The sequence below is a fragment of the Notamacropus eugenii genome, chromosome 4 (genome assembly GCF_028372415.1).
Source record: "Notamacropus eugenii isolate mMacEug1 chromosome 4, mMacEug1.pri_v2, whole genome shotgun sequence".
Taxonomy (NCBI): Eukaryota; Metazoa; Chordata; class Mammalia; order Diprotodontia; family Macropodidae; genus Notamacropus; species Notamacropus eugenii.
This window is the reverse complement of record NC_092875.1, coordinates 157,363,299-157,390,546: the sequence shown is the minus strand read 5'-3', so window position 1 is coordinate 157,390,546 and position 27,248 is coordinate 157,363,299. Positions and strand designations below refer to the sequence as shown.

General features: G+C 37.1%; 1 long non-coding RNA gene across 2 annotated transcripts in view; it reads left to right on the top strand.

Moving 5' to 3' along the window:
* The window catches only part of LOC140500699 (uncharacterized), a 58,224-nt gene extending 31,586 nt beyond the window's left edge, over positions 1-26,638 (top strand). For both annotated transcript variants that reach the window (XR_011965849.1, XR_011965848.1), the window contains exon 2: positions 8,158-26,638. This is a non-coding gene — a long non-coding RNA (uncharacterized lncRNA). The remainder of the gene's footprint in view (positions 1-8,157) is intronic.
* The last annotated feature ends 610 nt before the right edge of the window (positions 26,639-27,248 follow it).

Genomic DNA, 27,248 nt, shown 5'->3' with positions numbered 1-27,248 from the left:
AAAACATAATACAAAAGAAAATAGTCTGCTTCATTCTGTGATCCAATTCCATAATTCTTTCTCTGTATGTGGAAGGTGTTTTGCCTCAAAAGTCCATTGGGAATTTTTTAGGTCCTTGTATTGCTATGAAGGACTAAGTCTACCAGAAAAATTCCTCACACACTGTGGTTGTTGCTGTATACAAAGTTCTCCTGGTTCTGCTCTTTTCACTCAGCATCAGTTCATATAAGTCTTTCCAGGCCTCTCTGAAGCCTTCCTGTTCATCATTTCTTATAGCACAATTGTATTCCATTACATTCATATACTACAACTTGTTCAGCCATTCCCCAATTGATGGGCATCCCCTTGATTTCCAGTTTTTGGCCACCACAAAGAGGGCTGCTATAAATATTTTTGTACATGTGGGACCCTTTCCCATTTTTATGATCTCTTAGGGCTACAGTCCTAGAAGCAGTATTACTGGGTCAAAGGGTATGCACATTTTTGTAGCCCTTTGGACATGGTTCCAAATTGCTCTCCAGAATGGTTAGATCAGCTCACAGATCCACCAACAATGAGTTAGTGTTCCAACTCTCCCACATTTCCTCCAACCAACAAAGATTTTAAAAAGAAATGTGCAAAAGATTGAAATAAGGAAAGGCAATAAAAGTGAATATGTATGTTATAGTCTTGGAAAAATAGTGGTTGGAATGTTAACGTTCAAAACAAACTAAGACTGTCCAAGGAAGCTAAAGACAACAGAAAGAAGGTTTTTTTTTTTTTTTGACATTTTGGGGGAAAAAGGATGATAAAAGAAGAGACGGAACTTTTGCATGGGATGGATTTGGCTACAATATTTTTAGGAGTTTTCCTTTTAGGATTCCTTTCCAGAGGCAATCAAATTCTATTTTACTCTCTGGTTCTAGAATATCAGGGCAATTTTCCTTGATAATCTCTTGAAAGATGATATCTAGGCTCTTTCTTTTTTTGATCATGGCTTTCAGGTAGTCCAATAATTTTAAAATTATCTCTCCTGAATCTATTTTCCAGGTTAGCAGATTTTTTCAATTTCACATTGTTTTCTATTTGTTCATTCTTTTGGTTCTATTTTATAATTTCTTGATTACTCATAAAATCATTAGCTTCTATTTGCTCCATTCTAATTTTGAAGGAATTATTTTCTTCAATAATCTTTTGGACCTCCTTTTCCATTTGGCCCATTCTGCTTTTCAAGGCATTCTTTTCCTCATTGGCTTTTTGGACTTCTTTTGCCATTTGGGTTAGTCTATTTTTTCAGGTGGTATTTTTTTTTTAGTATTTTTTCAGGTCTCCTTTAGCAAGCTGTTGACTCAATTTTCATCATTTTCTTGCATCACTCTCATTTCTCTTCCCAATTTTTCTTCTACTTCTTTTACTTGATTTTCAAAATCCTTTTTGAGCTCCTCCATGGCCTGCAACCAATTCATATTCTTTTTGGAGGCTTTTGATGTAGGAGTTTTGACTTTGCCATCCTCCTCCGGGTGTATACCCTGATCTTCCTTGTCACTAAAGTAAAATTCTATAATCTGAGTTGTTTTATGATGTTACTCATCTTCCCAGCCAAACACTTGACTTTCTAACTCTTTGTCAAGGTAGAACTCTGTTTCCAGTGGGAATGGGTCTCCCAGGCTTCAGTTATTTTGTATCAGCCACTGGATCCTCCATTGTCTGTGAGGCAAGAGCTCCAGAAGCAGCCACTGCCACTGCTGCTGCTGCTGCCACCACCACTACCACCTTCAGGCTGAAACTGGGCCTGCCAGACCACACAGTCCTCTTTCACTCAGGTCCCACAGAGTTTTCTCACCGACCTTTTTGGTATTTGTGGGTTGAAAAGTCTGGAAACTGCCACAGCTGCCAATGATTCAGTCCCTTGAGGTTTGCTCTGGGCAGCCTATGCCTCTGTGGTTCAAACTAGACTGTACTCCACTTCCTGCCTGGTGCAAAACACCATTCCCGTCAACTTTTCAGGTTGTCTTGGTCTGGGGATTTGTTCCACTCTGTCATTTTATAGGTTCTGTAGCTCTAGCATTTTTAGAGTAATTTTTGAAGGTATTTGGTGGGCTTTGGGAGAGAGCTCAGGGAATTCCCTGCTTTTACTCTGCCAAAGGTGGACTATATGAAAATATAGTCCAATAACTTCAGAACTAGTTCAGTGACTAGATTCAAAAAGTCATTCTTAATGGCCTTGTTACATATTTGTTATTAGCTATTTTATCAGTTGCTTAGATAAAAGCATAAATGGCATACTCATCAAATATACAGGTGATACAAGACAAGAAGGGGTAACTAACACACTGAACAACAGAAAAAGCCTAATACCTTTTGTTGCTGTTGCGTTGTTGTCATGTTGGACTCTTTATGTCCCCATGGATCATACTGTCTATGGGGTTTGCCATGGGGCAAAGATGCTGGAGTGATTCGCCATTTCCTTCTCCAGTGGATTAAGACAAACAGAGGTTAAGTGACTTGCCCAGAGTCACACAGCTTTTAAGTGTCTGAGTGTTATAGCTCTCTATCCACTAAGCCATCTGGCTGCCTCTATACCCATTATCTTGCTCCAAATATTCACTGATTCTTTTTTGTGTCACATTCACTTCCTCTAAATTCCTGACCCAGGTTAGGATTCCCTATCTCCTTTCTTTGCATACTATGATTATATGGTAAAAGGGATTCTCACAATGTGTTGGGGTGAGCTTTCCTCCATCCCTGAAATGCTGTTCTTCCTCATTTCTGCCTTCTAGCCTTCTTTGCTTCCCTTGACTTTTAGCTAAAGTTGTGCCTTCTGCAAGAAGTCTTTTCTAGCCTTCCTTAATTTTAGTGTCTCCCCTCTGGGACTACCCCCATATCTTTTTGTACCTAGCCATTTTCATATTTTCTCTCCCATTAGACTGTAAACTACTTGAGATCAGGGACTATTCTTTTCCTTTCTTTGTAACCATAGCACTTAGCACAGTGCCTGGCATATACTAAGGTACTTAATGAAAATTACTGATTGACTGAGTAGATGGCCTCTGAAGTTTGTTTCAACCCTGAGTTTCCTATGATTTATGTTTTCCTCTTTGAACATCTCCTTTCATTATTTCCAGGACCACTTTACTCTCCCTGTTGAGAGTATAGAGAAGTTCTTGGAACATTTTTACCTCTTTCCTTAGTAAGGAGATTAACTTTTATACTTTCATGCATTTATAGCTGCTACTAGCCCTATGCAAAACACAAAGACAGTACCCTCTCTTCAAGTCATCACAAAATTCTTCTCCTCTATACTTTTTGGGAGCATGATTCTCAGTCTTCCATTATTTCTATAGTTCTCATGGTGAAACTAGCTGTTCACTGTGCTAGAGATTCAGCTACCGAGAAATGCTGAGTAAGACCTGCTTATTTATAGTGACTCTTTCACTCCCCCTGCCATGACCTCCTGCGTTTTTCTAGATCCTTTCATGGGAATATATTCTGATGATCAAAACGCATACACATTCCTCTCTTTGTGTAGGTATAACTCTGAGACAGATGTTTATATTTGCTTAGCCTACTGAGAAGAGCATGGTGATGGATGTGACCAGAAAGGACATAAGTTGCATTGGTAAATATAGATGCAACAAGTTTGGAGGGCCAAGTAAAATTTCTCTACCTTAATAATCTTAGAAAATAAAACAGCACTGAATTTGACAGGTGAATACTATCTGCAGTGTTATTCATGCGATCATTTCAGATGGCATAAAATAACTAAGCAAAAAGCTTTCCTCCCCAAGTACAGTGAACTGGGAATAGGATCTAGTGAGAAGACAAATAAAAGTAATGGAAAATGAGGGACTTTTTTCCTCTAGGGCATAAAACTTCATTCTTCCCTTAGACTGCTTCTTTTCTCATTTTCCTAGGTTATATTTTTATTTAATCCAAACTTTTCTACTGAGTCATGCTGACTTATGTGAGGTTACGCAGTATTGGTAGGTAGAATCTAAGAACCAAACACAGGCCCTCTTCAGTAAAAAATCTGTTTTTGGACACCTGTTTTAGTAATTTGCATCTTGATTTACAAATCCTTTATAAAAACTGTTTCTTCTTTTTGGAAATATCATTGAACTCAAGGTCTTTTTTATTTTGGTCCTGAAATACCTTTCCCCAACAAGATATAAGAATATTACCTTATAATGCTTACCTTATCATATTCTTGTGTTTAATTTTTCCGATCCTCTATTTAATTTTATAGTTAATTTATTAAAATGAGGAGAGGCAGTGAGGTTTAGTGCGAAGAGCAATAGGTTTATAGTCAGAAAACCTAGTTGAGAGTATATATATTCTGCCATCAACTAGCTGTCTGGCTTTGAGAAGCGAGTCTCAGTCTCTGAACCTAAGTTTCCTCATCTGAAAATTAAGATATTGGGCTAGATGATTTCAGGCTAAAATCTTAATGGTCTTTGCATTGTTATTTTTTGTTTCTATATAAAATTCTCTTGATACAGGTAAAATCTGAGACTGTAAGTATTGGAGACACATTTTCCTTATCTGAATAAGGATTTTTATTAATATGGATTTTTTTTCTTCTGATTCCAGAAGCAAAGAATTCTCCATCAGTAGATGTATTGGTATTTCCTGAGCAGATTTTTTTATTGTGGGGGATGGGTGGAGATAATCCACATTTTCATATCGCCAGCAATAGAGTCCATTAGAGAAATCTAAGCATTTAAGATTTCATGGAGATTTCCAACAATTTACTTGAAAGTTTTCCTTTGCAGGATTAATGATATTTATCAGAGTTAAGCATTCAGACTTCTGGAAAAAAAAATAGTCTCAAAGAGCACCACCTGGTGGTTCCCAGGGGATGCTACCTCTCTACCTCATAGGAGTAATTGAATGCTATCTATGTTTGGGTAAAGATGCCTTCCTTACAAATGCTTGGGATGATAGTGGCAAAACTTTCATAACAAAAACATTGGAGAAAATATGACAAAATTGTACAAAAGTCATCCTAACTCTCTCTTTTAAGGGCTGGTAAAAAAAAAAAAAGAGAATGCCTTTATGTTTCAGTTATCTGCTGTAGTAGTAAGCTCTCTAGATTGGGTGTCAAATGACCTGGGTTCAAATCACAGCTCCATTGCTTACAACTAGTGTGATCTCAGGCAAATAATTTCATTACTATGGGCTTCATGTTTCCGATCTGTAAAATGGGGGGAGAGAGAAGTGGCTGAGATGATCACTAAGTACCCTTCAAGTATGACGTCTTGTAATCAACTAATTTCAGTCAATCAGGATTCTAAATATATTGAGAAATTTAAACTTATTTTAATCACTTGAATCAATCTTTTAGCATTTGGCTGCCATACCAAAGAGTGAAATTCACTTGGTTTAGTAGTTCACTAGGGGTGGAGGGTGGGGTGGGAGAGAAGGGGCAATGAGTAGGAGAGAAGAGTAGATGAAAATGGAGATCAGCAAAGCTGACAATCCATATTTACTACTGAAGAGGTATAAAATGGAACATTTATGCTCCTTGAGAGCAAGAATTATTTCCATCTTAGAATATATCTATAAATCCTAAAAGTATTTGTTCTATGAAGTTTAGATTCATTCAAAGGGCTGTACTTCAAGACCTAGAGGACCACATGTGGCTTCAAGGTCACAGGCTCCCCACTCCTGAATTAGATGACCTCTAATATCCCTTTCAGTTATACTATGATCATATGATCCTATATAATCTGTCATAGTCAATGATTCATTCTATTTGTGGAATAGATAATAATGTATCTGCTCTGATAACTGAGATAATTAACAATTTTAAAAATAGTTAATTTTCTTACAAATTTAAGAGATCTAGTGGGATTTAATCATGGAACAATGTGAAGATATGTTTATTTTAAATCATATTTCTAGCCAGTTTTCCCAGTGATATTTAGGAAAAATTAATCTTTTTACATACTTTTTATTATCCTTTTAAAACATGAACTTTTTGTACATATTTAGTTCTAGCTGCATTTTTCTACTGGCTTTTTCTACTTCTTTTCTTTTCCTTTTCTTTTTTTTTGGAGAGGGGGAAGAAGAGAGGGTCAATTACCAGTAATTTTGATAAATACTACTTTAAAATATGCTTCATAGTCTGTTAGGACAAGTCTATCTTCATTCACATTTTTTCCCCTTCAAATGAATCCTTGGTATTTTTGCTAATTTGTTTTTCCATGCAAATTTTATTATGACTTTATTAAGGTTTACTCATTAGTATTTTGATTGGTATTGCATCAATTCTTTAATTTAGAGACATTTAGTGACATTTAGTGACATTTTTATTATATTCATCTATGTCATGCATGAATATTGAATTACTAATCATTTAAATGAGTTTATCAATGCACATTTATAGTTCTTTATGAAGGTGACCTATGTCACCCAGGTTAACAGATATCAATGATTTCATAGTAATAAATGGATTTTAAAATATTTTCTTGATTTTTCTTGGTAGACTATAAGAATCCAAATGATTTTTGTGTTTATTTTGTATTCTGAAATCTTGATTGCCTTAACATTTTTGTTTATTCTGTAGATTTTTGGGCAATAATTATCTGCAAATGGTGATATTTGAACTCTTATTTCTTAGATTAATCCTCTAATTTATCTTTCCTGTCATAATATAATGAATAGTACTCATCAATGTTAAGAGAGGGCAGCCTTGTTTTGAATCTGTTTTAGTGGAAATGCATCTAATGCTTCTCCGTTGCAAGTACTATTGGAGTGGGGTTTCAGATAAATACTTACATTGATGAAAGTAGTGAGATTTTTATTAACTGATGTGATCACATGCACATAAATAAACATTTTCTTATTAATGAATTTTATTTTTTCCTGTTATTGAATGCTTCTTATATTCCTGATTGCAATCCTATTTGGATTTTTAAAATCTTACAATTTGCTAGAACTATATTTGTGCATTCACATCTATATTGACTAAGGTATATAAATATATACATATATTTTTATGTGTACATGTGCATACACACATTATATATATATATATATATATATATATATATGCACACACACATATCTATTGTATTTGTTTGTAACTCCCAAATTCATGTATCTATATTCACACATTGGTGGGACTGGTGTTAAATTCATTGCTATGTCATTTTTTTTCCTTCTACATTCTATCAATTTAAATGCTTTATTTCTAGTCTTGTAAATATTCATTTCAATTCAATAAAGATTTATTAAATGTCTTTAGTTTGTAAGGGACATTTAACTATTTGTAATATTTCCTAAAGATATTCTTAATTTCTTTTACAACAGTCATGATTTCACCATTTTTCTCTTAAATAGAAATAGCTAGGTAGTGCAATGGATAGAGTGTTGGCCCTGGAGTCTGAAAAACTTGAATTAAAATCATACCTCAGACATTATTAGTTGTGTGACCCTGGGCAAGTCATTAGCCTCTGTCTGCCTCAGTTTTCTCAACTGTAAAATGGAGATAATAACAGTAACAGCCTTCCAATGATGTTTTGAGAATCAAATGAGATGGCATTTGTAAAGTAATTAATAAGTGTTTTTAAAACATTTGGCAAATTATGTATTTTCTCCTTTTAAAAATATTTGTCAGTGGTTTGTTGATTTTATTATTTTAGAAAATTCAGTTCTTGTTCTTAATAAAATTGCTTCATTTAAAAATTCTCTTTTTTTCCTGTTATTTTAATCTTTACTTTCCGCTTTTGATTCTTAATTTGTCTTATTTTCTGTTTTTGTTAGGTGCAGAAAATTCTTCTCCCCCCTTTTCCTCTCTTGCTGATGTGAGGACTAAATATTATAAGTTTCTCCCTTATAACCGTTTTGGTTATATATATTGATATGTGGAATTAATGTTCTCATTATATTTAAAAATATTCCTTTGTAATGTTTATTTTTTCTTTTTTAACTAAGACTAATATTTTTGTGTCTCTGTGGTCTTGTAGCTTTTATTCATGGTCTCATTATTTCTCATTTTACAATATTGCCTTCTGAAAACACAATATGTATTTCTATATTTTTGCATTTATTCAGGATGTTCCCACATCCAAGGATATGAACAATTTTTATGAATTTTCTGAGCACTTGAAAAAACTGTATATTCTTTTATTTATTCTACTTAATTAGTCCTTTCCATGTCTTTATTACTTCCAGCTCATTTCTTTGCTCATCAGGTCTTGGAATTAGGAAGGAAGAACACATTCAAGCTCTAGCTCTGACTCACATTAGATTTGTCACCTTTCAGTGTTCCAGGTAACTCTTTAAAACATTAAATTACAGACAAGTTGATTATCTAAATTGGTAGAGAGAGTTTTCAGAACAATGAAATCAGATCTGTCCATGCAAAAAAAAAAATTGAATGAACAGTTTTTATCCTGGATATGTCATCATCCTATAAGGGAGCATTAAAGTCCTTAAATATTAGTATACCTTGATCTGGGACTGCTTTTGCTCTCCTTCTGTATCTCCATAGCCTGACACAGTGCCTGACCCATTGAAGACATGTAATACGTGCTTGCTGATTGATTGAAAGCATGCTTGGAAACAAAAGATGTGTTCTCAGATGCCTTCGTTTTGATTTTCCTTCTTAGAGAAACAAGCTACAGCACTTCCTGTTCTTCCTCCACCAATCAGGGTCAGCATGTGAAGAGAAAGTCATTCTCCAATGACCTCTTCCCCAGCCCTGGGAGAATGCTGGTCAAGGAGGTGGCCTTTTCTCTCTTCTTCATCTCTGTTCTAGGGCAATATATGGCGCAAGCAGGTATTGTTCTTCTGCTGTTTCTTTTCTCCTTATTTAAGCCAACCAATGGGGGCAGCTAAGTGGTATAGTGGATAGAGCACCAGTGCAGGAGTCAGGAGCACCTGAGTTCAAATCTCACCTCAGACACTTGACACTCATTAGCTGTGTGACCTTGCGCAAGTCACAACCCCAATTGCCTCATCCTGGGTCATCTCCAGTCATCCTGATGAATATCTGGTCACTGGATTCAGATGGCTCTGGAGGAGAAGTGAGGCTGGTGACCTGCACAGCCCTCTCTCACTCAAAACAAAGTCAAGTGCAAGTCATGTCATCATTTCTCTGATGGCATGGTCTTTGGCAACGAAGGATGAACACACACACAAGTCAACCAATCAATAAACACAAATTAAGTACCTTCTGTGTGCCAAACACTGTGCCAGGAGCTGGGGATTCAAAGACATAACCTTAGGAAGCTTACATTTTGTTGGTGAAAACATGTGTTCATAAAAGAAGGCCAAAGTATATCCAAAGTAAAGCCTTCATTTAGGAAGATCTAATTTATTTGAACTTTAAAGGAAACTGAAGTTTTTAAGTGGTGGTGGTAAAGAGGAAGTGAATTCTAGGTGTAATCCAAGCCCCCAAACCCATTGGTATGGGCTTTTCTCCTCATTGGTAGAATTCAATGCCCCCTGCCTGTATGATCAGTCAGTAAACATTTATCAAGACTACGTGCCTGGCATTGCACTAAGTGCTGGAAATAAAAAAAGAGTCAAAAGATAGTCCCTGCCCTCAGGGAATTCACAATCTAATGGGGGAGACAACAAACAAACATGTACAAAGTAAGCTCTCTCTTTCTCTCTTTGTCTTTCTCTGTATGCATGCATGTATATGTATATATGTATGCACGCATGTATATGTATGTACACACATATACACATTACACACATATGTGATAAATGGGAAATAGTAGCAGAGGGAAGGCACTGCAATTAAGAGTATGGAATCAAGTGCGAGGGGTAGAGTGGAGCTGGCAAGAGGAAGATTTAAGTCTCTTAATCTCTCCTCCTCAAAGGGCAAGTCTCTTCGATCTATCTCTCCCCCCTCAAAGAGGGAGCCTCTTCAATCTGTGACTTCCAGCTTTGAGAGAGAAGATCCATGATGCCAACCTCCTCCCTTCACATCAATGAACACTCTGAGAAGAAGCTAATATATGAAACTTGAATGTTGCCCTCATTCCCAGCTTTCTACACTAGAGACTGAGAAATTTCCCTTTGAGATCTGGGTGTCTGTTGTTTGACTGAGCTGAGTCACCCTATTGTCAGGGGGAGAGCTCCTTCATTCTGTATTGTCTATTGTGTGTGTGTGCGTGCGTGCGCATGCGTGTGTATGCGTGTGTACACACATACATACACATATACAATATGCATACATATATGTATACATACATATATGTGTATACATATGTATATATTCTCCTATTTTTACTTTCTTTGATTTTTGCATTGCCATCAATTTGAATAAATGGGCTTCTTTGCTATTTGTTATTTAATTTTCTATTCATTGTGGAACTGTCATTTGATGAGAAGAAAGTCAGTCCTTGGATATAGAGCTAGGGTCCTCTCTTTTCCATTAAGAAATAGTAATCAGGAGTTTAGCTACTTATATCTAAAAATTGTAACCAATACACTAATAATATTTGAGGGAGCAGCTAACTATAATTCTAGCCTGGTGCCCTCTCTCTCTGAGAAAGGAAGAATGTAGGAATTAAAATCTCTCATGGAGAAGGATGGAGGGGAAGAGATGCTAGAGATGTAGCATTCATATGCCTCCCTTTGAACCACACGACACCCCCATGCTATATGTGGGGGATAGTCATGTTATACACACATGGCAGACATCCTGTGCCAAGAAGTCCAAGATAAAATATCATATGTGAAGTACAGTCCACAGGTCAGTTTGCCTGAAACAGAAAACATGTGAAGAAAAATAATTGCATAAGAAGTCTAGAAGGGTAAACTGGAACCAGAGAGTGAATGAAGGGCTTTAAATACCAAGCAAAGGAGTTTCAATATTTGATTCTGGAGGCAATAAGGAATGACTCGTGTTTTTTGACTAGGAAAAGTAACCAAGTCAGACCTGTGCTTTAAAAATATTAGCTGTGTGAAGTATGAATTGAAGTAGTACCTACAAGTATGGGCATAGATGGTTGGGTTCCTCTTGCAATTTTTTAAAAAAGTGCTTTGTCCTTCTGTCTTTTTTGAGTTGATTGCTTATTTTCTGAAATCCTGATTTTTTAACAGTATAGCAACCATTTTAATAGCCTTCCCCAGGGAGCAATTTTGGTATGAATATTGTTTAATATTTTTATAAGAATTATTTTTACTGGTTGCTGAAAATGAATTTTTTTCCATAAAATTAAAGTTATGTCACTTAATTACCAAGCATTTTTAAAGTGTCTACTATGTACCAGACACTGTGCTGGGGATTGAAATACAAAGGATGAAACAATTCCTACTCTCAAGGGGATTATAGTCTAATAGAGGAGACAACACATGCATACATATATAAATATGTATATGTATATATATATGCAGCATAAATATATTGAGAATAAGTGTCAGTAAGTAACAAGTACTTAAACCCAAGGCAGTTTGAGGAGGGCATTGGCAGCTGGCAGGGGTGTCAGGAAATGCCTCAGTGAGAAGAAACTTTAGAAGGTATCTATTCTAACTCCCTAATTTTACAAATAAGGAATCCAAAAACCTACAAAAATTAAGTAATTTGCCTTTCATTACACAGTAGGCACACAAGCCCTTTTGACCGGAGATTCTCAAAGTTTATCTAGGGATGCTTGGGGTCTCTGAGACCCTTTCAGGGGGGTCAACAAGGTCAAAACTACTTTCACAATAATAATAAAATGGGCTACAAAAATGTGCATACCCTTTGACCCAGTAATACTGCTTCTAGGACTATATCTCAAAGAGATCATAAAAATGGGAAAGGGTCCCAAATGAACAAAAATATTTATAGCAGTTCTCTTTGTGGTGGCCAAGAACTGGAGGATGCCCATCAATTGGGGAATGACTGAACAAGTTGTGCTATACAAATGTAATAGAATACTATTGTGCTATAAGAAATGATGAACAGGAAGACTTCAGAGAAGCCTGGAAGGACCTATATGAACTGATGCTGAGCAAAAGGAGCAGAACCAGGAGAACTTTGTACACAGCAACAACCATAGAGTGCAAGGAATTTTTCTGGGAGACTTAGCCCTTCACAGCAATGCAAGGACCAAAGCATTCCCAATAGACTCTTGAGGCAAAAGGCCTTCCACATCCCAAGAAAGAACTATGGAATTGGATTGCAAAATGAAGTGGAATATTTTCTCTTGTGTTAAGGTTTTTTTTTTTTTCTCATGGTTTCTCCCATTCATTTTAATTCTTCTATGCAACGTGACTAAGATGAAAATGTATTTAACAAGAATGTATGTGTTGAACCCATATAAGATTACACACTGTCTTGGGGAGGGAGTGGAGAGAAAGGGAGCGAGAGGGAGAAAATCTAAGACTTATGAAAGTGATTGTAGAAAACTGAAAACAAATAAATTAATAAAAAAGGGAAAAAATGAAACAAAAACAAAAAAACAATATTAAAATGTTTTAATTTCAAGTAAAGTAAATATCAATTGATATTATCCATATAAATAAACATTCCTGGGCAGTTTGGGGGGGGTGTTCCTTAATTTTTAAGAGTTGTGAATTGGTCCTGAATCAAAAAAAATTGGGAACTTCTGGTTTAGACTCAAATTGGAAATTTCAGTCAAATTTATTTAGGCAATTGGCACTGTGTAGATCAGAGGTGTCAAACAGGTAGCCCACAATACTCCTAAGTACAACCTGAACCAAATTAAAATTTAATTAGGAAATATTTAGCAAAATAAAAATAAAATAAAACAAAGATAATAGTACATTTTAAAAGTGAGTCAATTTGTTGCCTGCAGGGATCCTTATATATGGTTTTGTGGTTCCCATTTCTATTTGAGTCTGACACCACTGGTGCAAACTATTCATAAGCTTGAAGGAAATGAGTGTGACATGATTAATCAAAAACAGGATATGAAATTCAATAAAGACAAATACCAGAATGAATTACAAGTGTGTCCTGCTTTAAGAAAATCCCAGATATGGAAAATCCTATTACTTAAAACAGATAAATTAAAGAAAGATTATTTATATTACAAAGTCTTAACAAAATATTAATTTTTGGATTTCTTTAAACAGTGAGCTCTTCCCCTCCTATGTCTACCAGTTAGTGTAATTATTTTATTTGCTTTTATTTGCAGAGTTTTTTTATTTTATTTTGCAGAATTTCTATTTGCACCAACTTTTAAGGAACATATCTATTGTATAAGATCTGTTACAGATAGATTTTGTATATGTATATGTGTGTGTATACACATATATATTCCTTAAAACATATCTATTATATAAGTCAAGGTATACTACTACAGGCACATAAAATGAGAGGCAAGTAAGAATGTGGCCAAAAAAATAACTTGAGGATAATCATAGGCCAGAAGTTCATTCATTCATTCTTTCATTCATTCATTCATTCATTCATTCATTCATTCATTCATTCATTCAACATTTATTGAATGTCTACCATATTTAAGGCAGTGTGATAAGGAGCACATAAAGAGAAGTAAGAGATGGCCATTACCTTCAAGGAACAAATAGTTTAATGACAATGATGACAATGGGATTAATACAAAAAAATAGCTTTGGTACATGATATAACAAATATATAATAAAAGAAGTCGTCATTTTGGTATAGTTGTTGTTAAAGAACCCAAGACTATGAATCCATGGGATTTAAAGCTCGAAGGGACCCTGGAGAATAAATCCTGCTGAAGTACATGCTTTGCAATATGATTACTGAATCTGAGGCCAGGAACAATAATTATGATTTGCCTGTTTCTTCAAGTTTATAAAGTATATTTTACATTCAGTCAACATGAATTTGAACCCCCATAGTAATATAGTGCAATGAAAAATAATAGTTTTGGAGTTAAAGGACCTTTCCACTTCCAGATAACAAAATAAATCTATAAAAAGATGATCTATATTTGAATCTGAATTTCTGAAGAGATTTAAAGAATGTGAAGAAAGTCTAGAGAAGACCTTCAACAATTATTAGAAAGATGAAAAATTCTATTGGCATTATTTAAGTAAGAAAAGACAGTGGTGAAAAGAGTTGTCCAGAATAGAAGTATTTCAAGGAAGATACTGACTAATTTTTCCTCTTCCAAAATAGTCCAAAAGGCTAGGTATGTAGCAAGAATAGGTTTAGTTTATCATGAAGAACTCCAGAAGACTTGAGCTATCAGAGAGAGTTATAGAACACTTGTTTGCACATATCTTTAATAAGATTTAAAATAACTCTTATTCAGAGTCATAACTAGGGTGGGCTGAATGGAACTTTATTCCAGGGCATCAATATTTAGAGGATCTTGTAACAGCCCTTATACTCCTTCAGTAGCAATTAAACTTAGCACCTTGTTACTAAGAATAATTAGTTCAAATAGGAAGCTACCATATGGTGGGACAGCCCCACTCTTGGGGAACTGCACCCCTGGGGAACTCCTCCCTGTTCTGATCCTGTTCTTCTCCCTCCCCTGGTGGGACTTCTCTGTATATCCCTATCATGATCTCCCCCAACTGAATTTTAAAAATCGAATTAAATGCCTATATATTTTGCTTTCCCCGGGTGCCAATATTGCTAGTTTTAGGTTTTTCAGGTGTGTACTCATCTGTGGTAGGGTCACATGAGATACTATATATAAAATGCTTCGTAAATCTAAAAGTCTCATGTAGATGTGATCTCTTCTCCTTATTATAGGGGGCCAACCTCTTGTCATTCTTTCCAGTGTCTATTCCTTTAGATGTCTGAGTCTGTTTTCATTATAGCCACTGTTTCTATTGCTATGGAAATGACGATGATGTATATCACAAATTCAAATGTTATGACTTTTCTACAGGATTCAGGAGGAGGAAAAGATGAGTTGTAAAGGGGCAAAGTCTCACTCTGATCCAAATACCTTTGCTAATGAGCATGTATGTTAACAAAAAAAAATATGAAAAACATATGAGAAGTCAATTGACCGAGAGCATGAGATGTGTGAGTGAGGCTCTTCAGCAGATGTGCTCATGGTGAGCTCAGTAGATAAATCTTAGCACCTTCCATTGGAATATTTCTCAAGCCAAAATCTTTTCCCCTGAAAAATCTAACAGCCCCAGTTTTGTTTTTGTGCAGGAGGTGCATTCATAGCTGAAAGGAGGAGATAAATTATCCCTTTTCTCCCCATTTTCCTTGGTCTTCTTCAAGTGAAGATCATAGATTTAGACTTGGAGGGACCTTAGAGGCTGTGGAATCCAACCCCTTCATTTTATAGGCATGTGAGCCAGAGAGATGTTAAAATGACCTACCTAGAATCACAGCTATAGTAAGTGGCTGAGTTGAGATTTTAGCTCTGGTCTTGATTTTCAGTCCAATACCTTATCTACTACACCATGCTGCTTCCTGGATTATATATCAAAGGATGATATCAGGCCAGAATATCTGTGATGGACTCCAGGTACTTCTGTGACTGGGAAAAGTCTACAATGTCCTGAGAGGAGATAAGCCCTTCTTGGACTGCCCCATGGAAGAAAACTGTTTCAGCTGCACTACGATCCACCCTTCTCCATACTCCTATTTGTTGAGATGCTCAAATAGAGTTAGATCCCCAGATCTTGGGGGCAGATGATGAAGGGGCTGGGAAAAGGAATGAACACCCCCAAACCCCAATTGCTCCAACACAACTTTCATTATGAATTGCAACTGACTCTAGGTTGGAGCAGAGTTGGCTGATTTCTCTAGGCTTCCCCACCCTCTGGCCTAGTCTTTGAGGATGTCATGGTGAAAGTAAAGGAAACTTTGTTTAGTCTGTGCCACAGCCCTGAACAGGGTCATAAAAACTCCCCAGGCTGTGACTGACCAAACTTGGAACAGATGACCTCCGCCCGTCACTCTTGCACACCTTCCCTGTCACTTAATTTTTTGCATTTTGTCTCTCCTCCACTCTGGTGGCCTGTAAACACACGTGTAGGTGCTCATACGCCCACTCCTATTAGCCATCTGGGAGGTGCTTCATTGATGTATGTTCTAAAATCTCACAGGCTAAGTAGGTAAAATGAGATAGGAGCCAACGCTTTCAACTTTAGAGGCTGGGAATGTACTAGCATGACCATAGAAGCAAAGTAAGGTGTTCCCCACACAAGACCTGATCTGACATTTAATTTCAGATCCTCCCCAGGAAGCAAAGGGCTACACTTTAGAGCATTTCTTGATTTATTTTGTTACTGAAAATGTCAGTAACCATTAGGCTATTTAGAGTGTTTGGTTTATAATTCATGTCTTAATTTGTTATGATTGAAAGTTTCCCCCAAGTAAAAGTCTGACTTTAACTCAGAAATGGCTACAGAAATTATTTTTCAAATTTGCACCCAAAAAAAAAAGGTTTTCTGCTGAGCTGAGAACTTGACTAGAAATCCAAGATCCCGCTTGGAGCAGGTTTTTATGGCTGAGTTATAAACTCTGAAAATAGGGCTTTATAATGGAAACGTTGACAGACTCCCTACTCTAACAGGGCTAGCGGATACCCGCTGTAATGTACTGTGTAATTTATAGGAGTCACCTGTTAAGCCATCTGGGAAAGAAAATTTCCCTTCTTTTAAAATGGTAATAACTTGATTAACCTTTTGAACTTCATTATTATTCCAAATGGAGTCCATACAAGTCAGTCCCTGCTGGGTAGAGGATTGGTATTGACAGATAAAATGGGGGAAATGCCACAGAAAGAAGTGTACTTCTTACACTGGTGGGAAGCTGAGTTCTCATGGAACATGTTTCTACAAATAGGTGATTTAGAAGAGTAGGAGCAAGGCAACAGGGCATCTTCCTATGGGAACCAGATTTGTTTTTTGCTCTATCCTCACATATCTTCATCCTTTCTTCTAGGCCTCTTATATCATGGTCTTTCCAAGCAAGACAGTGGCAATGAAGATTTGTCTTGTTGCTGAGTGAGGATGGAAATTATTATGGAATACTAGAATAGACCTGTGATCACACTAATGTGAAAACTGCTCCTGCTGGTGTAGGTTGCAATCCATTACCTGTCCTCATGTGGTTTTGCTTTTGTCAATGTCTTCTTGGAAATCCTCTGTCGGGATCAACTCCAGTACAAGGAGGCTTGTCCCTTTATCACTTGACAGTGGATACCAGTGGAGCAAGCAGTCAGAAAGAATCCATTGATGCTTTCTTGCTCTTGCTACATGAATGGATATATGTATCCATGTAACCTGGAAATACATCAGTGTAATTCTTCCTTGATGATATGCTGCAAGTTAAGACTTATGGAAGTGATTGTTGGAATCTGAAAAGAAATAAATTAATTAAAAAATTTTTTTTCGTGATGGTAGTGTGAGAGGTTCTCATTCTAGAATACTATTATCTTTCCTCCTTTCTCAGAATTTAGAACAGTGCCTATTTTGTAATAGGAACTCAAAAGAAAAATTGTTGAATGGATAAATGAGTGAATGAATGAATAATTTATGTCATTGTCTGTATTCCTTTTCAGAAGATTCTCACCATATCTATTGCACAGATGTCAAGGTTTCTTCCTCTCTCTCTTAGACTCACTCTGTACCTGCCTAATATATTTAAATAGTGTGCTAGGTGCTGGGGATACAAGAATGAAAAAGATATTGTTCTTGTCTTTAAGGAGAGAGTGATATAATGAAATAATAAGATAATATAGAGAAGGGGGATTTTTATTCCCACAGGACTTTGTTTATTGATATTATTAATAGGATAGCTAGATGGCTCAATGTATAGAGCACTGGGCTTGGAGTCAGAAGGTCTGAGTTCAAATTCTGCTTTAGTTAGACACGTTAGCTGGGTGAACCTGGGCAAATCATTTCATGTCTCTGTGCCTCAGTTTCCTCATTTGTAAAATGGGGATAATAATAGCACTTATATCCTAGGATTCTTGTAAGGATAAAAGAAGAACATGTTTTACAAACCTTAAGGCACCAAATGAAAGTCAATTATTAGTATTAAACAGCTACACTGTACTTAGGACTGTCTCGAAAAGAGAAGAATCCCTAACTTTCCTCTGTGTAGATATCCCTTAAACACATGCAAACTCCATTCCTTAGCAGATGTCTTCCTGGTTTTCTGTGGCCAAAATAAATGAGCAGTTCATGGCCAACTTGGATACTAAGCCTCTCAAACTTAGTGGTTGCTTAGAGAATAGTGATGGAAACCCATCTTCATGCCCATAGTAAAAGCCTTTCCAACTTGATAGGATCAGTTTACCTTCCTTTGCATACCTTGCAAGGAGCCAGGATCTCTTCCATGTTTACAGTAAAACATGGAATCAGGATTTTAGCCAAGGGGGAGGTACCATAAACCTCCTTTAATGATAATAACATGAAAGACTTTTTGGACAATTACTCCCTTGGTGAGCAAGGGCCTTCTGTATTCCTCTTTGACATTACACATTCCAGTGCTGCTTCCAAGCATACCCTCTCTTCTATGCCTGTCTTGCAACTCTTTCCTCACCTCTGCCTCTTAGAATGTCTGCCTTCCTTTAGGTGTCATCTCCAATGGGAAGCCTTAGTGATTCCTTGCATTTTTTTTTTTAGTGCTCTACTCCTCAAATGTTCTTGTATTCACTTACGTAACACCACTAGACTATAGACTCTCTGAAGGCTAGGACTGGTTTTACTTTTTGGCTTCACATCCCCAGATCCTAACACAGTGCCCTGTAAGGCAATGTTATTTTTAAAAATCCAGGCTGTGATTTATTGGTATAGGGAACCTTTACTGATGCAGTTTAGCAACTGTCTTATAATCTATAGTCTCATAGATTTGACTGGGGACACTGAGAAGTTAAATGATTTGCCTAGGGTCATAGCCATTGTGTGTGAGATCTGAACACAGATCTTCCTCATTTCCAGGCCAAATGTCAATTGACTGTGCCATGCTCACTCTTACCTTGTATATACTGTAGTAGGTGCTTATTGAATACTTGTTGAATTTATCTGGCATCATCTGCTTTAAGACTATCATCTTGGGGATATACCAAATACTTCTCATCTGTTTTCCCTAACTTCTCTCAAAGTTCAGTTCCTTCTAAATGAGACCTATCATGATTTTCCCAACAGTTAATACCTCCTCCAGCCCTAAAAGCTTTTGCATTTTAGATTTACTTATATGTGTATATATTTCCCTCCACAGAATGTAAGCTCTTTGAAGGTATAAATTGTTTCACTTTTTCAATCTTTGTACCCCTAGCACTAAAGACAGAGTCTGGCATACCAAAGGAGCTTATTAAGTACTCATTGATTGACTAATTCCTACTCAGCTCTGTCATTTGTTACTCTTTCTTTCACATAGACTTCAGACTTAGTTCCTGTGGTCTTGTATCAGTAAGTACCCCAACATATAGAGAGGGGTCTGCTATCACAGGTTCTTAGATCTGCATTCATAAAAGGAAAGACAACTTTTGAAGGGTTACCAATCACTTTAATCAAGCACATGTATCAATTCTTTAACCAAGCACATATATCATTCACCTTTTTCAGGGGAGGCAGCACACTGAACTTCAAAGAAAATACAGAGAAATTAAAGATCAACAGACATGGCTCCCTCTGCCTGAATTCCACAGACAGTTGGACTCCAACTATCTGACCATAATTACCAGAGAGGGAAGCAAGATATCTGGGTTCTCAAGGCAGGGGGAGGAGGGGCTCCTTAGTGGTTTCCCAGAGTCCTTATCTGGCCAAACAAACACTTCCTGTCAGTAAGCCCCAAAGTAAAACCTGAACCTCAGAGTTTTTATACACTTTTTAGAGCCAGAGGATATCACATCCCTTGAGAACCAGTGCCTCATTAACAAAAGGCATGGACATTCTTATAAATCTTCCCAGGACTGACAATGGGTGGAAAAATCCTCCTCAGTCATATTCAAATAGAGGCATTATACTTCTTGATTATATGAAAACAAAAACAGCAAAAGATCCTATTTTGCGTGCCACTACAGGTCTTTGGTGTTTTGCAGAAATTTTGCTGCTAAGCTGATTTATAAAATTCTCTGAAGAAAAAATACCCTTAGTTAGGGGACTGTATTTATTTTCTTTTGCTTTCTTTCTCTCTTTCTTCATCTTGGTTAGATTTCTCTCTTCCCCTCCCAACAAGATCCCAACAGAGTCTCCTTCTCTCCCTTTTACTTGGATCTTTCTATCTTCTCTATTTTGCCCAGGCTAGAAATGAAGCAGTCATTCAGCAGCCTGATCCCAATGTTAATTAGCATGGAAGCCTTATCCTACTCCATTTTTTCAACCTGGACTAGCTCATTGATCCTTAGTCAGAATGGTAACTTCCCTTCCCCCTACCTTCACTAGGGGTTTACCATCTGGGAGTTAGACAGTATAGACTTTTGATCAGCTTTATCCTTACTACAACTCAGAATTTCCGAACTCAAGCAATCTACCAGCATCAGCCTCCAGCATGAGGAACTATATAGGCTTGTACTACTATGCTTGCCAGGTGATTGTATGTCAAAGCAATCTTCATGGAGAGACTTGGGAGTTTCTTTCTCCCCCTCCAACTGTGCAGAAATAAGCATGCTAAATGTTGCTTACCTGGAAGCAGCTTAACTAAACAGTGACCTTATTATAGAGCAAGATATCACATTAGTAAATTATCATCTTGACTACTTAGAGATCCTGGTTGGTTGTTGTTGTTTGTCCTTCCTTCTTAAAGAGGACCTCAGCGTCAACAAGGTGATGTCACATCATGACTTGCAAGTGGGTTGGATTTAAGTGAGGGAGGGCTGTGCAAAGTTACCAGCCTCACTTTCTCCTGCAGAGCCATCTGAATCCAGTGGCAAGATAGAGATCAGGAAGACTGGAGATGGCAAGGGATGCAGTGGGAGACCTTTGCCTTTTTAAACTAAGGTCTTTCTCAGGTCTCAGTTTGACTGATGCAACAGTCATTCAGTGATTATGGCTAGGTAAGAAATGAGGTAAAGAATGGCCTCTTCTTCCTAGTCAAAAAAAATCAATCTGGGAGGGGAAGAACCTCAGAGTTTCTGGCCAAAAACAGGGAAACTCTGAGGTATCAGTTCTTAGACAAGGACTGGGGGGCTTTGTCTGGGACCTATTTGTTGGCCAATCAATGAAAGCCAGAGTGATTTGGGTTTAAAGTATGGTCCTTAAGAAAGAAATCTAGCCCATAAACCATGCCTTAAACCCAAATCACTCAGGCAAGGCCATCCTAAACAAAATAACGATCATCTGAAGGGAAAACTCTGCTAGGACCTGTGCATTAAACCAGGGATTCAATTAACAACAATGAATTTACTATGTGTCAGGCATAGTCCCTGTTATTAGAGATGAAAAGATGAAAATCATGAGGCAGCACATTGCAGGCTAAGGCTAATTTCAGGATGGCCACTTGTTAGTTTAGGTTCAAGATTGGAATGAAATGAGACATTCATCATTCATCTAAAAGTTAGTAAAAGGAGATTTACTTAGCCTTAACCAGAGAAGGACATCAGATAAAAATATTCACTGATCATCCATGTTGATTTAGTTAAGCGCAGTTCCTCTGCCTCTGATTTGCCAATGGAGGTCTTCTGGTCAGACTTCCTGGAGGAGTTAGAGATCTTTGTGACTTTTTTATACTCAGGAGTCCAAGAAGCTATGTCGATTTCCCAAAGGTTAGTCTTCTGTAATAGCCTTTACCTTTTAAGGAAAAGAACTGACCTAGTGCATATGGAGATGGACTCTGTTAATATTTCTTTTGTTGTATAGCCCCTGCCTTCAGAGAGCTCCCAATCTAGTATCAGAGATAAAACAAGTATATTTTATGATAAGTGCACAGAAGTTCAAACAGTGGTGAGAAAGATCAAGTCTCAATGTGGGGATTAGGAGGATTTTAAAAAAGAAAACTTCAGTTTTTCAATCAGCAAAATGTTGCCTTCTCTCCCTCCCAACTCCTTTCCATCATCTCTACTGAGAAGGAATGAAAAAAAAAATTTATTACAAAAATGTATGATTAAGCAAAACCAATTCCTCCATTGACCATTTATTAGAAAACTTTAGATAGAATGCTAACAACTCAATTGGAGGTGGGTATTTAGTTTATTCAGGAAACCCCATACAGCTTTCTTAATTTATTGTAATAGTAGAAGGAAGCAATGATGGAAATGATGATTCTAAAAGGTTAGTAATAATTTGCATAAAGTATTTTGTAAGCCTTGAAAGGCTAGTGAATTAACAACAGCTAACATTCATACAATGCTTTAAAGTTTGTAAAGCACTTTACACATATTAGCTCATTTTATCCTCACAACAACTGTGGGAAGTAGGTGCTATTATGATCCCCATTTTCCAGATGAAGAAACTGAGACACAGAGATGTTAAATGATTTGCTCAGGGTCACACAGCTAGTGTCTAAGACAGGATTTGAATTTTGGCCTTCCTGACTCTAAATCCTATGTGTTATCCAGTGTAGCACCGAACTGCTATTATTAATGTTATTATTAAATACTAGCTGCCATTCTATTTTAATTACTACTATTATTAAGGCATTTCAAGATTTACTGGCTTGGACATTTTCAAAATATTTATCTATTGATAAATATATATTAAACTTCTAGTCAGGTGCTACGCGAGGCTCTTGGATTACAAAACAGTCTATTCTCTCACATCAAGGCTGATTCCTTTGCCTTGAATTAAGCAGGGCCAATGTGTCTCCAGATACCCATTTATACAGGTGGTTTAGATACGGCCCTATCTGGGTTGTGGCAATGAGCTACATAACCTTTCCTAGGACTTTCCCAGCTTAGGATTCTAGGGTTCTTGCCTCAGGATGGAGCCATTGACTAGGAACTTCCATTAAATAGGGTTATTATTTGCATTCCAACAGCTCCTTCACTAGAGGTCATGTCAGCCTATCATGTATACTCCAATATATTTTACAGCTGTATAAAGAGGTACCAAGAAGTTGAGGGGAGAGATCTGCCAAGGCGACAGTAGGATTCAATGGCACAGCCAGGAAAGGAAAAGTAGAAGTTCTGGCTTTCAGTCCTCTTTACTAATGACTAGACACCACTCCCTCATTAGAACACGTTTGGTTTTTATGCCTTAAAGGGCCATGGTGACTTCCACATTAATAGTACTGAAAACAGTCACATTTCTAATACTGAGAGTGGTATGGGAGCTGGCTGGATAATAGATCTATGAGCCAAGGCCTTGGGGCTCTTTCTTGTGGCTATAGCCTCAGGAATGTAGTGTCCTTCCACTCACTGTACCCTCTTATGACAACATTACCCTAAAGTCCGCCTTCCTTAGGGCAAGTTAAGCTACTTTACATAGTGTGTGCATGTGTGTGTGTATGTGTGTGTGTGTGTGTGTGTGTGTGTGTGTGTGTGTGTATGTGTGTGTGTGTGTAGACTTTTTACAGGTACCTAGAGAGATACACAACCTATAATTATCCTGCTTAGGACTCAGCTTATTCTAACTTGCCTTGCTTTAGATTTCTCTGTTTAAGCTACCTGCTTCTTTATTCTGTATCACTTTTAGTTTGTTTTATAAACAGTCTATTCTTTCTCCACCTAAGCTGAACTCATCCTTCCCCAGATGGCCCAGATACCTTTTTCCTCAATCAGCTAAATTAAAAAAAAAACAAACTCAAAACCCCTTTTTTCCCTTCTTTTTCTCCCCCTTTCCTTCCCTTCCTCCAGCCCATAGCCTGGGTCTTCTGCCAAGCTCATGACATAGGAGCATGGGATTTTAGAGCTGAAAAGACTCTTAAAGGCCATTTAGTTCAACTCCTTCATTGTACAATTGAGAAAATAAAGTTTTAAATGAGTGAAGTGACTAGCCCAAGGTCAAACGGGAAGTAAAGGATCACAGCAGGAGTTTGACCTTTTGCCTCCAAATGCAAATGAGCAAGTTTTCCATTGTGCCATTCTGTTCTGACTTCTTTGCTTTACTTGGGTATCCTACTGATGCTTTTAAGATCAACATGTTTCAAATGAAACTCATTGTCTTTCCCCCTCAAACATAATCCTTTTTCTAATGTAGACAATTCTTTCTTCTGTCTTTTGTCAGTGGTGCCATCATTCTCCCCACTGTTTATAATCTTGGAGTTCTCCTTGACTTCTCCCTCCCTCTTTTTCCCTTCATGCTCAATCAATAGTCAAATCTTGCCAATTTTAAAGCTGAACTAACTCTCTCTTATGTCTAATCCCCTTTATATAATTTCCATAAGAATGGCCTTCATTACATGCGTGGTCTATGTCAGTAATCTCTTAGTGGGTTTACCCACATTTAGTCTGGTTTCCTTCTAATCTGCCATATTCCACAACTGGCTGATCAATCTTCCTACTATACAAGTATGATCATGTCACGTTACTGCTCAAAAAACATACAAGGCTCCTCATAGCCTATTGAAGAAAAATCATCTAGCCTGACATTCAAGGCCCTCACAAATCTTGTCCAAGATGTTCTTTATGACATCATCCAATGCTATGCTCCCTCGTGTGCAATACACTCAAGCCAAACCCTTCATTTCCTAAGCTCTTACCATGTTGCCTTGCCTCTTTGTCTTTGTTCAAACTATTCTCTGCAGTGTTCTGTACTACAATCTTTCTGAGGATAATCTACCCATCCTTCAAAGACTAGTTCAAATGCTACCTTCCCTCATAAAATCTTTCCTGGCTTTTCTCAAATGTAAGTGATTTTGTCTTCCTCTGATTTTATTGTATTTTATCCTCTTCTTACATACTTATTCTCATCTGTATTATATTTATATGTGTAAGCCAAAGTTCAAGCCTGGCTCATTTGCATAAGTCTCTCTTAATAGATAATAGAAGATAATGATGACCAGTATGCCTGTGTGAGGGATGAATTTCCCAGAAGATTTTTTTTCTTGATTCTCTGTTTGAAAAAGGATACATGTGAACCTTGTTTGGAAAGAAATCCAGAGAAAAAGGGTAGAGTTTGGAAGGCAGACATATAAAGAAATCCAGCCACCCCTACTCTACCCTTTTTTCCCTTGCCCCCACCCTGCCCCATTTCTCTGATTTACAGCTTTTCTTCCTAAAGACTTTAGGGAATTTCCCCTTAGAAGAGATTAGGGACTCTTATTTAACCTTTTATCTCACTTCTAGGGGGAGAGCTCATTTCATTCTGTATCTTCTCTGATGTATTCCAATACATATAATGTGTCTGATTTCTGTTTGCTGCCTACTAAATATGAGTTAATTAACCATTCACTATTTATGATCATCTTCTATGCATTTGATGGGAAGTGGTCAAGTCTCAGGAAATAAGGTTAGGATACTCCTTCCCTAAATGGCAAACCACCACAGTAACTTTGCCAAGAAAACCCCAAATGTGGTCACAAAGAGTTGGACATGATTGAAACAGCTGAACAGTAACAACTCCTTCCCACTTGATGGAGAGCAACCAGGAAATCTGCTTGAAACTAAAAATAATTTCCTCCAGACTAGTAATATTTAGAGGAGCAGATATAATTCTAGTTCCGTAACCCCTCTCTGAGGACAGCTCAGCAGGTAGCCCCTGTAGCATGAATCAGTCTATGGTGGAGAGGGTTGCATAAAATGAGTGAGAGAGAGAGAGGAGAGAGAGAGAGAGAGAGAGAGAGAGAGAGAGAGAGAGAGAGAGAGAGAGAGAGAGAGAGAGAGAGGAAGAGTCAGATTCATACTTCCTTTGAGCCACACTTAGACAATCCAACTGGGCATACATAACCCATGTGGGATATACATGCACTCAAACCTTATATGTTTATGTATACTTCTTACTTATGCTAATGCTGGAGTCTTAGTCTTTTGTTTTTTCTACCATGGGCTCATTTGGTGAAACCTATGGAATCCTCAGAATAATGTTTTTAGATGCGTAAAATACACAGGATTACAAAAGGAAGTGAAGATTAGTTAAAATAAAGATATAATTTTCCCATCCAGGTTTGCAGACCCCTTGAAATCTATCCATGGACTGTGGTGTGTGTGTGTGTGTGTGTGTGTGTGTGTGTGTGTGTGTGTGTGTGTTTAGGGAGGGGACTTAGGTTAAGAACTTCTTCTCTTATGGATTGTAAGCTCCTTGAGGGTGATAATGTTTAATATAAAATTTTGGAATAATCTCTTTGTTCTCTCTGAAGTAAACTCAGAGAGTGCCTCTTCCTATGTCAGCAAAAGCCAGCCAAGGCCGACTCTACACTCCTTAAGGAGACCTTTAACCTAAGACACTATATCTTGAATAATAAGACTTTCCTTTGATGAATAATGAGACTTTCCTTTGATGAATCTTATTATCTATAGACATATACTATGTTATGAATAATGGGACTTTCCTTTGATCTATAGACATATACTATGTTATGGCGTATTAATGATAAAGAAAATATAGACATCTTAGATCATAATTTCTATTGAACATGGTTTACCCTTTCCTATGTCAATTATCTGTTTAAGGGAGGAAGCCTGCCACTTACTAGTGGTGGGGTTTCTTTCCTTGTCACTGAGACATATGCTTACCCAGCTTGGAATCTCAAGGCCTGACTAACATTGCTTTGTTAATTGTCCTGTCTTACTGAATTTATGATTTGCTTAATTAGGAGAGTTTCTTTCTCATGGCAAAATGTACTTAAGACAGATGATTTCTGTACTAGATAGTCAGAGTCACCTCTGACTCCATAGCGCTATGTAACTGTTTTCTTTATAGGGAATTGATCAATTAATTAATTAAATCATAAAATGTATGCATTTAGCCATGTTGCCTTTTCTTAACAAAGTTTTCAGGTCAACAAGGGCAATAATTATGTCTATATTTGTCTAGCACAGTGTACTAAATACTTTGAGAAGTACTTTATAAATGTTGTTGAGTGAATGAAAAAACGAATAAACACTATTGTTCTCTAGATACCATTTGATTTTCCTTGGGGAAGGCAGGGAGGCATGCAAAATTAACTGCTATGTTAATTTCTTGACAATCATTTAGCCGTTCCCTTCTCCCCTACTACTTTTTCACATGGTACCTCATCTGAAGATACATATGACCTTGCAAGATGTGCCATGGTAATGAATTCTGTCAGGTCTTACAAAGCTGGCAAAATTCTAGTATAGCTTGAGAAGACTAGTCTTTCATCTAGGAGTGGACAAGAGGGAAGGTGTAATTTTTCCTTTTTTATGAAGGAAGTTATAGAGACTGAGATTAAGTGACTTGTCAAAGATCACAAAGGTAGCTATAAAATTTTTAAAGCCTTGATTAGAGTTTAGATTTCTCAACTTCCTGTCAAGTCTTTTGAAATTAAAAAAAAATTATTGGTAGCTTTTTTACGTACATGATCTTTGTTTCCAGACCTTTCCATT